This window comes from Octopus sinensis, linkage group LG6, assembly GCF_006345805.1.
Source record: "Octopus sinensis linkage group LG6, ASM634580v1, whole genome shotgun sequence".
NCBI classification, from domain to species: domain Eukaryota; kingdom Metazoa; phylum Mollusca; class Cephalopoda; order Octopoda; family Octopodidae; genus Octopus; species Octopus sinensis.
Window position 1 is genome coordinate 3,769,233 of NC_043002.1, and position 16,852 is coordinate 3,786,084.

The window sequence follows — 16,852 nt, forward strand, 5'->3', positions numbered from 1 at the left end:
ATGCATACATACATACATACATACACACATACACACATACATACATACACACACACACACACACAAAAATACATACATGCATACACACAGACATACATACATGCATATACACACACAGATACATACGTACTGAGGCACACACAAACACACATACATACACACAAACATACATACAGATACATACATACATGCATACATACATACATAAATACACACAAACATACATACACACACACACACACAGATACATACATGCATACACACGCACATACATACATACATATATACATACATACATACACACACACACACAGATACATACATACTTACGCACACACACACACAGATACATACATATACACACACAGATACATACATACACACAAACATACATACTTACACACACAGATACATACATACACACACATACATCCATGCATACATACTTGCTCTACTGATTATCATTGCCCCAGTCTGGCACGGTGCTTCCTAAAGCTACCAGACTTTGACAACAGAACTACTACAGTGATACAACACGCAGTCCGTAGGGCAGGACTCGACATACAGATAGTCCACCCTGGCCCTTCCCTGAGAAAAGTTCTGTCCAAGTACAACACCTCTCACTACTTTGAAGAGTGCACATTGTCGAACTGCCACCAATCAAGAACCCTGAATTGTGCCAGAGGACCTATGATGTATATGAGATCATCTGTGGAAAATGTGGCACATCCTACATTGAAAGCACGACAAGAAAACTGCATGTATGCATTAAGGAATGCATGCATGCAGACACTTCCGTGAAGAAATATCTACAGAAATGCCAGACCTGGGAATTCACAGTGCACATCAAGGTAACACAGTAGAACAGGGGCAACCTTAGAATCTCTGAGGCTATCCTCATACATCAAAAGAAACCCAAGATCAACAACAGAAGAGAGTTACAGGAAGCTAGCTGGTTGCTATAGCAACACCCTTCTGCACACGTCCGTTCCACACATGCACATTGGCAACATTCATCAATTTCTTGAGGATGGGGTCATAAACCTGAAATATTGAATACAAGGTAAGTCTATATTAATTCACATATTTGCTTTCTTGTGATTTACCTTGCATTTACTTTGCATTGTTTTCGCCTTACCCACTATACATATACATATATATATATATATATATATATATATAAATACATATGTAGATGTGAATGCAGGTGTCAACAAAGTCGGTCAAATTTGTTTAAAATGATTCCTTACAATGTATTGAATAGTGTCTTGTTGAAATCTGATCTCGTCAAAAGTGTAGTCAAATAAACCAGTTTACTTTACTTTAGACAGGTAAAAGGAAAATTATATTCAGGCACTGTTGTTGCAATATTCAAAGACAAGAAATCATACGTCTTGAATAATAAAGGTGGGCGTCCTTAATCGAAAAGTTAACTTCGATAACCATCAATCAATTATTCTTTAAAAATGTAACAGAAGTTATTGATAAACCGTTAATGTTATATATAAAAAAAAACCCAATAAAAATCAGTTTTTACTGTAAAACTAATTAAAACACCTTTAAAAAGTGCCAAAGCTATAAAATCCATTAATTGAAGTTAACAGAAGTTAATTAGTCTGATAATGATTCCCAAAGTTAAGATAAGAGTTAAATTGTTAACGAAAATGTTAACTTTATTAATTAACAATTAACGGATTAACGGTTTGGTGCCCAGGTTTGGTGCATTCTATTTAAATAACAGAGACAATTGGAATATGACAGATACCTTTGGAAGTAAAACTCTAACCATTATTGGTAGCATCAGGAAATATGGTTCCCATACAATAATTATAATGTTAACTTCTATCAAAATTCTTGATGCCTAATGGAAGCACTCCGTCGGTTACGACGACCAGGGTTCCGGTTGATCCGAATCAACGGAACAGCCTGCTCGTGAAATTAACGTGTAAGTGGCTGAGCACTCCACAGACACGTGTGCCCTTAACGTAGTTCTCGGGGATATTCAGCGTGACACAGAGAGTGACAAGGCCGGCCCCTTGAAATACAGGTACAACAGAAACAGAAAGTAAGAGTGAGAGAAAGTTGTGGTGAAAGAGTACAGCAGGGATCACCACTACCCCCTGCTGGAGCCTCATGGAGCTTTAGGTGTTTTCGCTCAATAAACACCCGGTCTGGGAATCGAAACCGCGATCCTATGACCGCGAATCCGCTGCCCTAACCACTGGGCCATTGCGCCTCCCCTCTTGATGCCTATACAAAATGCTGAAAGACAAAAAATTCTGATTTCATCCAAACTTTATGCACAACAATGACTGTGTGTTTTTCCATTTCTTGTGTTAGTATTTTATCTGCCATGAGGGATCTGAAAGAAATAGAAACCTTTTCATTGGTTTGAAGAGAGTTATATGTTGGTTTCCAATCTTGGCATAAGTCTGGCAATTTCAAAGGAAGGTGTGAGTTGATCATATTGACCCCAGTACCTGAATGCTACTTATTTCTATTGACTGTGAAAGGATAAAAAGGCTAAGTCAACCTTGGCAGGATTTGAACTCAGAACATTTAGCTTCATATGCTAACAGTTCTGCCAACTCACAGCCTTGAATTGATAATTAAGTGTCCTCAAATACCCTTTTGCACCCTGTAGAGATATCAAGACACTAAGGAGTGATCCTACGGCAGATACTCTCTTTTCGCTCTTTTACTTGTTTCAGTCATTTGACTGCGGCCATGCTGGAGCATCGCTTTTAGTTGAGCAAATCAATCCCAGGGCTTATTCTTTGTAAGCCTAGTACTTATTCTATCAGTCTCTTTTGCCGAACTGCTCGGTTACGGGGACATAAACACACCACCATCAGTTGTCAAGCAATGTTGGGGGGACAAACACAGACACACAAACATATACACACACATACACATATATATATATATATAACGTGACGTATTTTTGCCATTTCAATATGGCATTATATATATATATTATATATATATATATATATATATATATATATATATATATATATATATATATACATATATGCAATTGGCTTCTTTCAGTTTCCGTCTTCCAAATCCACTCACAAGGCTTTGGTTGGCCTGAGGCTATAGTAGAAGGCACTTGCCCAAGGTGCCACAAAGTGGGACTGAACCCAGAACCATGTGGTTTGTAAGCAAGCTACTTACCACACAGCCACTCCTACACCCAGATTGGTATTATGTCTGTTACGATCCCTCTTTTATGTAACTGAACCTCTAAATCCCTTCACAAAATTGTCATTCAACACCAGATCTTATACATCCGAGGAGTTACATTACAAATATAGAAACCCAATTAAGTAACCCATGCTACCAACATGGACAACGGATGCTAAACGAGGATCAACATCTCTCATTACAACTAAAGAAGGCATCAAATCACCAGACGAAGATCAGTTTTAGTCTGCACCAAACGAAGCAGTTAAGCCAGGAGTGTCAAATGCTTTCAGCTTTGTGGGTTGCAATGAAGCATAAACTAAATCTTGTGGATCAAATAGGAACAGTTACTCCTAAAAACCCAATTCATGATTTAGGCCAAAGCGAATAGATAAAGGGGTCAGTGTACAATGTAAGAACTTTATTGACAATAAAGGAGAAATCGGTGACATATTTCCGTATAAAGATATACAAGCGTCTTCATTCGTTGAGGTAACAGAAGATTCGTTTATGGTTCATTAATTTAACTAATCAGAACTGGTGTTAGCTTCTGACTCTGAATGCATACTAACAATATATATGTTGAAGAGACATCTGTTGTTGGGGGATTGTATGGCAGGAAAGACGATCCCGAAGAAGGAAACTGGGGCTGGGGTGGGGGTGGGGGTGGGGGTGGGGGAATGGATGAGAAACACACTCCTTCATCATCATCATCATCATCATCATCATCATCATCACCATCATCACCATCATCATCATCATCATCATCACCATCACCATCATCATCATCATCATCATCACCATCATCATCATCATCATCACCACCATCATCATTCATCATCATCATCATAACCAACACCATCATCATCATCATCATCATCATCATCATCATCATCACCATCACCATCACCATCATCATCATCATCATCATCACCATCATCATCATCATCATCACCATCATCATCATCATCATCACATCATCATCATCATCACCATCATCATCATCATCATCATCATCATCACCATCACCATCACCATCATCATCATCATCATCATCATCATCATCACCATCACCATCACCATCATCATCATCATCATCATCATCATCACCATCACCATCATCATCATCATCATCATCATCACCATCATCATCATCATCATCACCATCATCATCATCATCATCATCATCATCATCATCATCATCACCATCATCATCATCATCATCATCATCATCATCACCATCACCATCATCACATCATCATCATCATCATCATCATCATCATCATCATCACCATCACCATCATCATCATCATCATCATCATCATCATCATCACTTAACATCCGTTTTCCCTGCTGGTATGGGTTGGACAGTTTGACAGGAGCTGGCAAGGTTGGAACCACACCCAGGCTCTGCTCCAGTTGCCTGGTTTGGCATGGGTTTCAGCAGCTTGATGCTCTTCCTAATGCCAACCAATTTACAACATGTACTGGGTGCTTTTTATGTGGCACCAACTTTGGGGGTTACTTATTCGGTGCCAGCACAGGAGCTTTTTATGTGGAGCCAGCATGGGTACATTTTGTGTGGCACCAATATCTGCAGGGTTGCCAAGTGACTTGCAAGACAAGGACATCTCGGCTGAGAGAGAGAGAGAGAGAGAGAGAAGGCCTACTTATATAGGGTACACATACACTCAGTAAATAACACCAACAACATACCTTTAAGGAGGGAACAGAAATGAGAACAACTGGAAAATTTTGAGGCAGTTAACTGAGTTTTAAACTCAAGATGTAATGGTTAAGACTTCCATTAATCAAATCTAGTCATTTGTCTTTCATTTGGCTCTTTTAAGTTTAAAACCATGTTCAAAGTGTAAAGAAATGACTGAAAAAATTCCATGTTGTCTAAGTATTACTTAATTATTCAAATATTATTGATAGATATTAGCAACAGAACCAGTATTAGTATCAAATAGCAATTTTTATATCCTACTTAATGTGGATGCATTTACTGGCAATCTGTTGGTTATGACATCGAAGGTTCCAGTTGATTCAATCAATAGAACAGCCGTCTTGTGAAATTGATGTGCAAAGAGCTGAGCATGTCCTAGACACGCGTACCTTTATTGTAAGTTCTCAGGGAGAGTCAACATGACACAGAATGTGACTGACAAGCCTTGGCCTCTTTGAAATACGGGTACAACTCCTTTTTGCCAGCTGAGTGGACTGAAACAAAGTGAAATAAAGTGTCTTGCTCAAGGACACAATGTACCTTACAATTGTGGGCTGAGCAGCCTGACCTTTAAGTCTCGTGCCTTCACGGATGTATTGTAAGAACGCTGTAATACTGCATTATTTATCTCAAGGAAGCATCTCATATACATATTTAGTGCTTCAAAGCTCAGAAGTACCAGTGGCAGCAAAAGTTGTCCAGCACCTTGTAATGGAATGACTAGCTCATGTAATTTTTGAATGTTTGAGCTTCATCAGCAGCATTTGACTCAAAACAAACCATAAAATCTAAATTGTACACATGCATATGTACAGGTGACTATGTGTATATATGTGTCTACAGGGACTCTCTATATATATGTATATATGTAGATGCATTTGTATGTCAGTGTTTATCGAATTCATTAATTTTATTTATCGAAATATTGGATCCTCTGATAGATATTTTCTCAGCAAATATGATCAATTAATTTGGAGCGGTGCTGGCAAATATGATGAGGGTGAACGGAACAAGTCTAAACTTACACATGTAGTTCAGAGAACAACTGTGGGGTGAAGGTTCATACTCTTGGTGGTGAGGGTGATCCTGGTGTGGGGTTCCTTGATTGCTTCTAGTTAGGGGCTTTTCTGTATCAGGAGGACTACACCAACTATCAGCTCACATATTTTGTATAACTTTTTTTTTTTTTTATCTCATTTCTGCCTCACCCCTGCAATCTGTTTTTTTCTTTACCTCATTGTTTTCTTTCTGTAAACCTCTGCAGTGGGTTTAAAATCTTTATCTCTGAGACCAAAGTCCAGCTCTGCATTCAGTCAATCCATTTTGCCATCTGTACATCTGTACATAGAACTAATTAATGGGTAAGTATCGTTAGCAGGCCAGGCAAAATACTTAGTGGCATTTCGTCCAACTTTATGCCCTGAGCTCAAATTGCCTTTTGTCCTTTTTTCAGGGTTCACCATGATAGATCTTAAGCCACTACACACATTTTTTCTCTCCTTGTTTTTTTTTCTGTGTCCCTTTCTGTAGAAGAGCGTAGGCTCGAAATGTAAAATACTTTTTCAATTCCTGAGCATTATACTAATACATCTGTTTGTTTTCTACACCACCTGTCTTCGTCTTTTGCTTTTTTTGTGAACCCTCCCCATATATCACATGCTCAAGTGGTCGCACCTGTTGATCCTGTCATTTCTTATCACACACGAACTTCTCCACTGGACTTTCAATCTACCCTTTACGGATTCTCTTTCGGACATTTACCCTCTGGCTGTACCTCTCCTACCTACGGATCACTGTGGACTCTACTCTTGATAAAATAAGTACCATTTGAGCATTGGAGTCAATGTAAATCAAATAGACGCACCCCCTCCTCAAAATTGCTGGCGCTGTGCCAAAATTTGAAACAAGTTAATGAGGCAGAATCAACAGAGCTAAAAAGATTAGTTGATGTGCATTTAAGTTTATAAAGATGAATATAAAAATAAATGAGCTGAGAAAATATGAACAGAATGAACGGAGATTTGTTTACAAGTGTTTTGGGGGGGGGCGGTGGACTGGAGCTGAATGTACTGTGATACCATTGAAATTACACTAAGTTTGTAGGTCAGCTCCTTTATTCAGCTGTATGTGGATACATGGGCTGATTGTTGTGCGGAATATAATTATACAGTACATATATATATACCATATGTAGATGTAAACATACAAACATACATACATACATACATACATACATATATAAATATATATCATCATCATCATTTAACGTCCGTTCTCCATGCTAGCATGGGTTGGACGGTTGGACATATATATATGTATATATATATATGTATGTATATATATATATATTATATGTATGTATATATGTATGTACATATGTTATATATGTATATATATGTATATATATATGTATGTATATATATATATATATATATATATATATATGTATATATACTGTATATAATATAGATATGTATATACATGTATAATATATATATTATGTATATATATATATGTATATACATGTATATATATATGTATATACATGTATATATATATATCTATGTATATACATGTATATATATATATATGTGTTTGTGTGTGTGTGTGTGTATATATGTATATATTTTGATTTAGATAGATCTTTGTTTGAACATGCATATGTGTGTGGTTATGTACATGTGTTTGTGGATGTAATTTTATGGTGTGTATATGTATGTATGTGTTTATATATATATATATATATATTTGTATGTATAGCGTAATAGTTTAGAAAAAAAATCATTGGTTTCATATCTAGCGTGAACTAGACATCTCTTAATTTTCTCTAAACGATAACCGTTCTTTGCAAAGAATGTTTTTTTAAACACAAGAACGCCGGTGATAGCTCAAGAAATATTGCTCTTTAAAAATTATGGCTGGGCAAGTTGTCTTCCATCGTTTGATAGCTAGATTTTCCAATTTTGAAATAAAAATTTCCGAAAATGTGGACAACTCCCTACAGCTTCCATCCTGGAGTTCAGGTAGCCTCCTGGCTCATGTGAGTTCATCAGGATAATATATCTTTCTGCGATACACAACTTACATAGTCTTGTTCCATTGCAATAGGGTCCACAAGTTTCCAGTAATTTCCACCTGATGTTAAAGAGCATATGATCGTCCTTTAGGCACCATACACATGCTGTGAGTGTTGTTGTGTTGCGTCTCTCCTGGAAGAAGATCTATAGTCGTTCAGGTGAATTTTAAATTTGGATTCACAAGATCCGACATAAATTTTAGTGTGTCTCCCTGCGTTGGCGGCATTGATGTTACTGATATCTGTGCTGTTTCTGTTTGAGCCTGCCTCTGCTTGGTACACTGTAGCCTCGGTGTTACATCGGCCGTCCATTGGGCATTCATTTCTAATCCTACACGAACAACCTGCCACTGCCCGTGGTTTAGGAGGGCCAAGTAATTTTTTCTTAACACTGAGTACACAACTGAAAGAGATTCTTAAATTATGTCTGTTAAAGATCTTTCTGAAGAGATGTCTAGTTCCCACTAGATATGAAACCAATTGCTTTTTTTCTAAACTATTATGTTACACATACAAAAATAAACAACTGCTCTATATTCTATAGGGTATACTCTTCTCCTGATTTATGATATTTTAACAAAGGTACATTATATATATATATTATATATATAATATATATATAATATATATATATATATATAACAAAGTGAAGTTGTAAGGTACTGCACAAGTGGAAATATATATGAAGAAGGTTTGAAAATGCAATTTTAAAGATGTTTATTCACTTGACCAGTTTTCACTTCACTTCTTTTAGAAAAAGATTTTCAAAAGTAAAATGTAAAAGCTTTGTTGTGTTAAGTACAGGTTGTCACAAAAATATTAAAATACATGGATATATATAAGAAGGGAGAGAGAGAGAGAGAGAGAGAGAGAGAGAGAGAGAGAGAGAGAGAGAGAGAGAGAGAGAGAGAGTGTGTGTGTGTGACTGAAAACATGGTTTTGACAAAGTTGAAAATTCAAGAAATTAATGGTGACCTACATAATAGCTATATATATAAATAATAAATAAATAAATAAATATATATATATATATATATATATATATATATATATATTATCATACATTTATATTATATATATATGAAAGAAAGTTTGAAAATGATGCAGTTTTAAAGATGCTTATTCACTTGACCGATTTCACTTTTTTTAAAAAGATTGTCAAAAGTAAAATGTAAAGTTTTGTAAAAGCTTTGTTGTGTTAAGTAATTGTTGTCACAAAATATTACAATACATATACACATTCTTTGATACTCCTATATATATTATTTGTAAACAGAAGCATCACAAGTGTCAGTAACATCAACGCCAACACAGGGATACCCACTAAAACTTATGTCGGATCTTGTGAATCCAAATTTTAAATTCACCTGAACAACTACAGAAAGTGAAAAATGGTAAAACACGTCAGTTCATCTCAAATTCTTTGTAAACTCCTAAATATATTTCCTTCTGTCTGTATATATATATATATATACTACCAAATATGACTCTTTTTGAACTTATAATTTTCTGTGTATATATATAGATACTTCCAAACAAACATGATTTTTAATGAAATCCTAATATTTTCAATGAACTTTTTAATATTTTCTCAAGATATTTCCTTGTAAACTATTTTTAACATTTTCTTATTATTATTATTATTAAAGAATGTGTATATGTATTGTAATATTTTGTGACATCCTGTACTTAACGCAACAAAGCTTTTACAAAGCTTTTACATTTTACTTTTGACAATCTTTTTTCTAAAAAAGTGAAAACCGGTCAAGTGAATAAACATCTTTAAAACTGCATTTTCAAACCTTCTTTCATGTGTGCATATGTATGTGTGTGTATATACATATATATATATATACATATATATATATATATATATATATATATACACATATATACATGTGTGTATATGTATACATGCACATATGTATATATATGTATATTATATATATATATATATATATATATATATATACGTGTGTGTGTGTGTGTATGTGTGTATGTCTGCACATGTACGGATGTATATGTGTGTGTGTTCCATATGTTGTTACTTTGCCTCTCTCTCCTTTTCTTTTTTTCTTCTCACACCTTTTGAATTTTTTTAACTTTTATACTCCATACATCATTACTTTCCCTTTCTCTTTCCTTTTTTCTTCTTTCTTTCTTTCTTTCTTTTTTCTACTTTTTCAAGCATGCCTGATTACAACTCCTTCCTTCCCCTCTCTGAGGTGAAGCGCTCTCTTCTCAGTAAGCGTCTGCGCCCCGACCCCTTCACTCCATCTAGTAACAAGTTTCAGACCCTTGCTGATGTTCATAGCTTTGTGCCCCTGCATCAGGCTATATGCACTTTTCCACAACACTCCACCTGCATCTAATGAAGAGGACTGCTTCACCGACCTGGGCTGCTGACCACCCCACTGGATGCCAGCTCCTGGCCACTCCACTGGATGCCAGCTCCTGGCCAGTTCCAAGCAGTCAATCATTTTACAAGCATCTGCCAACGTATTGTGAACCGGTTTAACTTTCGCAGGTGTCCCCCAACAGCTCAACATGTCCCCAGCCAAACTCTTGGCCCCTGATGTCTCTGACGCCACAAATATGCTGTCATAAAACCAACCGACAAGGGTGGAGCTGTGGTGTGCAGACCTCTACAAGGCTGAAGCTCTCCACCAACTTCAAGACACCTTCTCCTATTGCCCTCTACCCTCCAACCCCACACCTAACTACTAACAGTCTGTGTCCTCCACTATCCATGACCTCATCTCCTCCTCCCATCTCCCTCCTACTACCTCCAACCTCACTGTTTGCACATATGTATATATATAGTATTATGTATATATATATGGCCTAAAGCAGCGGACTTGTGGTTAAGGGATCGCGGGTTCGAACCTCAGACCAGGTGATGTCTGTGTTTATGAGCGAAACACCTAAGCTCCACACGGCTCCGGCAGAAGGTAATGGCGAACTTCTGCTGATTCTTTCGGCACAACTTTCTCTCGCTCTTTCCTCCTGCATCTTGCAGCTCACCTGCGATGAACCGGCGTCCCGTCCAGGTGGGGAACCTGTACGGCAAGGAAACCAGCCCTTATATGCCAGGCGTGACTCTAGAAGGAACAAACAAATATATATATATATACACACACACACACATATATATATATATATATATATACACACATACTATATATATTATCTCTCTCTCTGTATATAGTATGTAGACGAGTATTATATCTGGTTACGTTACATAACCGGCCGACTATATAGAATAACTGTTCAAAATGTTTTAGTTTGCTCTTTTTCTGACTTACGGACACTTGACCGATATATGTATATATATATAGGTTAACAGTCGTAAGCGCTCAAATGTGTGTGTGTATGTGTATATACATACATACATACATACATACATACATCATACATACATACATACATACATGCATGCCTGCATACATACATACATACATACGTGCATGCATACATATACTGGGTGATCCAAAAGTAGGTTTATAGTCATTCAACTATTTCTTTCGCATTTCTGGGTAAAAATATGAAACCCCTATTCTATGCTGAGTTAATTTTGTCAAGCTCCTTTCTGAAGCCTTTCCACGGCATTGGTTTGGAAGACGGGGCAGCATCGAATGGCAACCACGTTCACCTGACCTGACCCCAATGGATTTCTTTTTTGGGGGGGTTGTTGTAAAGAACAAGGTTTATGAGAAGGATCCCAAAGCAGTAAATGAATAAAAACATTACATTCCTGATGCATTCACTGACATTGATGGAGATCGGAATTTGTGTTGCATTGTGTGTCAGAGTGTTCGGAAGAGGTTTGAAGAATGTCGCTATGTTGAACGAGGACAGTTTGAGCATCTGAAAGATTAAACGGTGTCTGTTTCAGATGTGCATAAACAATATGATTGTAAGATATTTAAATGTAATAAAATGTTTTAGAAGAAAGTTAAAGTGCCCACGTGATAAGTGTAAATCTACTTTTGGGCCACCCTGTAGGTTAACAGTCGTAAGCGCTCAGATTAACAGTCAAGGCGCTGAAATATATATATATATATAAGTTCAGCAAAAGTTTAGATTCAGATGAATATGGTACTTAAGTTAAAGGCACCAGAATTTTGTATGGGATTATCCATAGAAATCATATGGGGTGATTATCCTTGTTGCTTATTTTGATTATATGTGTATATATATATATCATCATCATCATCATCATCATCATCGTTTAACGTCCGTTTTCCGCGCTAGCATGGGTTGGACGGTTTCGACCGGGGTCTGGGGAGCTCGGGACTGCCCCAGGCTCCAGTCTAGTCTGGCAGTGTTTCTACAGCTGGATGCCCTTCCTAACGCCAACCACTCCGTGAGTGTAGTGGGTGCTTTTTACGTGCCACCTGCACAGGTGCCAGAGGGGTCTGGCATCGGCCACGTTCGGATGGTGCTTTTTATGTGTGGGGGGGGTGCAGAAATATAGGGGAGCACCAGTGGGGAGGGGTGGTTCAGAGAAATGATGACAGGTTCTAGGCAAGTAGAATGTAGGATATCGAGAGAGGGGTAATGCATGGTGAAATAGCGTATTGAAGAGGGGGGTTCGAAGAGTAGACACGTATAATGGTGGTAGGAGAAGCGACATCCGCTATAGATGGAGCAAAATATAGAGATATATCGGTATTGGTGTTGGGGGTGGGAGGGCAGGTGCACGCGCATTGGGAGATGAGGTTTTAGGCGGCAGAAAGAAGACAGGATTGAGATGAAATGCTTTGCGGTGGTGTGAATAAGTTTTTGTGAGTGAAAGTTTTATGCTTCAGCTAGCATTTGAGACGAAAGACAAACGATAACGCTATAGAGGGGATACAATAAATATAAGGCTTGCAAAACAATGAAAAGAGGAAACAGGTCGGGAACTTAGCTGATGTTTTTCATCCTGCGGAAGCGAGTGAAGGTGAGATATATACGAGAGAGAGAGAGAGAGAGAGAGAGAGAGAGAGAGAGAGAGAGAGAGAGAGAGAGAGAGGAGAGAGAAGAGAGAGAGGAGAGAGAGAGGAAGTTGAAAACAGAGGGAGAACCGACACCACATAGCGAGAGAGAGAATTGGGAGATGAGGTTTTAGGCGGCAGAAAGAAGACAGGATTGAGATGAAATGCTTTGCGGTGGTGTGAATAAGTTTTTGTGGAGTGAAAGTTTTATGCTTCAGCTAGCATTTGAGACGAAAGACAATGATAACGATATATATATATATATATACTCTTACTCTTTTACTTGTTTCAGTCATTTGACTGCGGCCATGCTGGAGCACCGCCTTTAGTTGAGCAATTCGACCCCAGGACTTATTCTTTGTAAGCTCAGTACTTATTCTATCGGTCTCTTTTGCCGAACCGCTAAGTAACGGGGACATAAACACACCAGCATCGGTTGTCAAGCAATGCTAAGGGGACAAACACAGACACACAAACACACACACATGCACATATATATATATACGACAGGCTTCCTTCAGTTTCCGTCTACCAAATCCACTCACAAGGCTTTGGTCGGCCCGGGGCTATAGCAGAAGACACTTGCCCAAGATGCCACGCAGTGGGACTGAACCCGGAACCTTGTGGTTGGTTAGCAAGCTACTTACCACACAGCCACTCCTGCGATTATAATAATAAGAATAAAAAAGAAAAAAGGGTGGGAAGCACCGTGTATGTCCTATACGCTTTGAATACCACGCATGTTTTTTGCTTATTATTTTTTGTACACACACACACACACACACACACACACACATAGTTGACAATTATTTATCTGGCATACAATATCCTAAATACCGAATCAATCCTTGTTAGAGTCCGCTTTCTGTTTTTCTTGTTGTTTTAGCTTCAAATATTAAAAAACAAAAATCTAAAAATCTAGATGACATGATAAAGCAATTATTATTATAACCCGCTACAAGTAATTACATAATTTTGTTTTATTTTTTTTCCTCTTTATTTCTAGAAATATAAATATTTTTGGATCAGAAATAAATGAAAAACGAACCACGACAAAAGGCTTTATGAATTTATTGAATGGAAGCTTTGTGTAACTATCAAAATGGGAGCTTCACTTTATTTAATGCTACATATTCTATGAGTCATACGAAAAACACCAAGCACTGACATAATAATAATGATAACAACAACAACAATAATTAGTTCACTGGTAATGAACAGCTGATAATGATGATAATAATAATAATGATAATAATAATAATAATATAATAATAATAATAATAATAATAATAATAATAATAATAATAATAATAAAATAATTATAATAATAATAAAAAAATAATAATAATAATAAAAAAATAATAATAATAATAAAAATAAAATAATAATAATAATAAAATAATAATAATAAAATAATAATAATAATAATAATAATAATAAATAAATAAAAAAAAAATAATTATAATAATAATAAGGATGTACTTAAACAAGTGCCCCCCCCCCGACTGTGTTTCCTTATAACTTTCAGAAAAATGGATGTTTTTTTTAATGAAATTTTCTAATAAATACGCCTGAGATGATGTAGGTTACGATTAAGTTCTTTTATTTGCTTCAGTGATTTGATTGCGGCCATGCTGGAGCAGCGTATTTTGTCGAACAAATCAACCCCGGGACTTATTCTTTGTAAGCCTAGTACTTATTCTGTCGGTCACTTTTGCCGAACCGCCAGGTTACGGGGACGTAAACACCAGCATCGGTTGTCAAGCGATGTTGGGGTGACAGACACAGACACACAAACATATACACACACACGCATGTATATATATATATAGATATATATATATATATAATATATATATATATATATATACGACGGGCTTCTTTCAGTGCTATAGTAGAAGAAAACACTTGCCCAAGGTGCCACGCAGTGGGACTGAACCCGAGACCATGTGGTTGGTAAGCTAGCTACTTTACCACACAGCTACTCCTGAGCCTATATCGGAATTTCTTGTGAAAAACCTTTTGGTGATGAAATTCTGGCAATTTGCACGAGTCCGCTTTTTTTCCTCATAACTCAGAAAAAAAAAAAAACGTATTTTTAAATGAAATTTTGGTTTTCAGGGTGTGTTATTTTATTATATAGGAAGAATCTCATATGAATTAAAAAACAAAATAAAAGTGATCTTGTACACAAACATACTGACACAGAATTTGTTTTTAGAAATTTCAGGTTTCCTTTTGTAGCTGTAGGCGATGTGTGTCAGTATGAACTCACCAAATTTCTTTTCATATTGAATTCCGATATAATAGTAATTTACACACACTGTAAGGTATTTGTAGAAAATTTCATAACAAAATACCTATTTTCCTGAACGTTATGATGAAACAAAGCCAACCCATGAATTTTCTAAAACCTCTCACTTTCACCCTCGCAAAAAAGAAAAAAAAAAACACCCCAAATTCTTATCTAATCGGAATCTCCACCATCTGAAGCGTATTTTTAGAAAAAAAAATTCCATTTTTCCAGAAGTCACGAGGAAATAAAATCGATGTGTGTGTTTGTGGGGCACACTTGTGTAGGTATGTCAATAATATCGACCCCAGGGCGTAACTGGTACTTATTTAATCGACATCGAAAGGATGAAAGGCAAAGTCAATCCCGGCGGAATTTGAACTCAGAACGTAGCGACGAGCGAAATACCGCCAAGTATTTCGCCCAGCGTACTCACGATCCTGCCAGCTCGCTGCCTAAGGTGTGTCAATAATAATAATAATAATAATGGTTCGGATCTTTTCTGTAACAGGTCCCGAAAGGATGAAAGGCAAAGTCGACCGCGGCGGAATTTGAACTCAGGACGTAACGACGGACGAAATGTTTAGCGGTATTTCGTCCGGCGTAGTAACGATTCTGCCGACCCATTATTATTAATAAATAATGGTTTCATATTTTGGCACATCTGAGACCCCCTTCGGTCACGACACAGACCATGGGATTGCACCTAGAAAGTTACCCTCCCAGGCACAAGTTCGAGCAAGGTTGTTTATGGAAGACCAGCAGTCACCCATGCATACCGGCCTCCCCTCTCCACGCCACAGTGTTCTCCAAGGGAAAGGCAAAAGGGGCCGATACAGATTGGCACCTGTGATGTCGCAACTTATTTCTACAGCTGAGTGAACTGGAGCAACGTGAAATAAAGTGTCTTGCTCAAGAACACAACACGTAGCCCGGTCCGGGATTCGAGCTCACAACCTCACGATCGTAAGCTCGACGCTCTAACCACTGAGCCATCGCCTTCACATGGCCAGCAATTTCAGGGAGGGTGGGGTAAGTTGATTACATCGACCCTTAGTATTCAACTGGACTCCGAAAAGATGAAAGGTAAGGTCGACCTCGGATGAATATTAACAATGATGACGATGATGATGACGACGACGATGATGATTTTATTTATCATAAAAGGTTTACTTAATAATTAAAAAAAAAACATAAATGGATAAAACTGTGTGTGTGTGTGTAAACAGGTTTAACAAAAAGGTTTAATAATGTTGACGATGTGACTTTTCTTCTAAATGCTGACGAATATTACGTGTGTCTCGCTCTCCTTATTCAATGACGTTTCCTCTTGAGGCGGGAAAACCACGACTTTATAATCTCGATGGCTTCGCTGACGATTTTATTTACAGTAAATCTATCTCGGATCAGTTTTGACTTTCCTATTTTTTTTCTACAAACAATCAAAATAACAATAATTCTATTATCTTGTTGTTGCTGTTGTTGTTGTTCGTCTTCTTCTCCTCTCCCTCCTCCTCCTCCTCTTCCTTCCATAACTTGCGTCATTAAGGCGGGAAACAGCGGTGCTGCTACTGTTACTAACATTT

The 16,852-nt window shown here is 37.2% G+C and overlaps 1 long non-coding RNA gene across 1 annotated transcript in view; it reads left to right on the forward strand.

Moving 5' to 3' along the window:
• Positions 1-674: 674 nt before the first annotated feature.
• Positions 675-16,852, forward strand: part of LOC118763697 — a 20,945-nt gene continuing 4,767 nt past the window's right edge. Inside the window, exons 1-2 of the long non-coding RNA XR_004999454.1 lie at positions 675-1,063; positions 9,271-9,397. This is a non-coding gene — a long non-coding RNA (uncharacterized LOC118763697). The remainder of the gene's footprint in view (positions 1,064-9,270; positions 9,398-16,852) is intronic.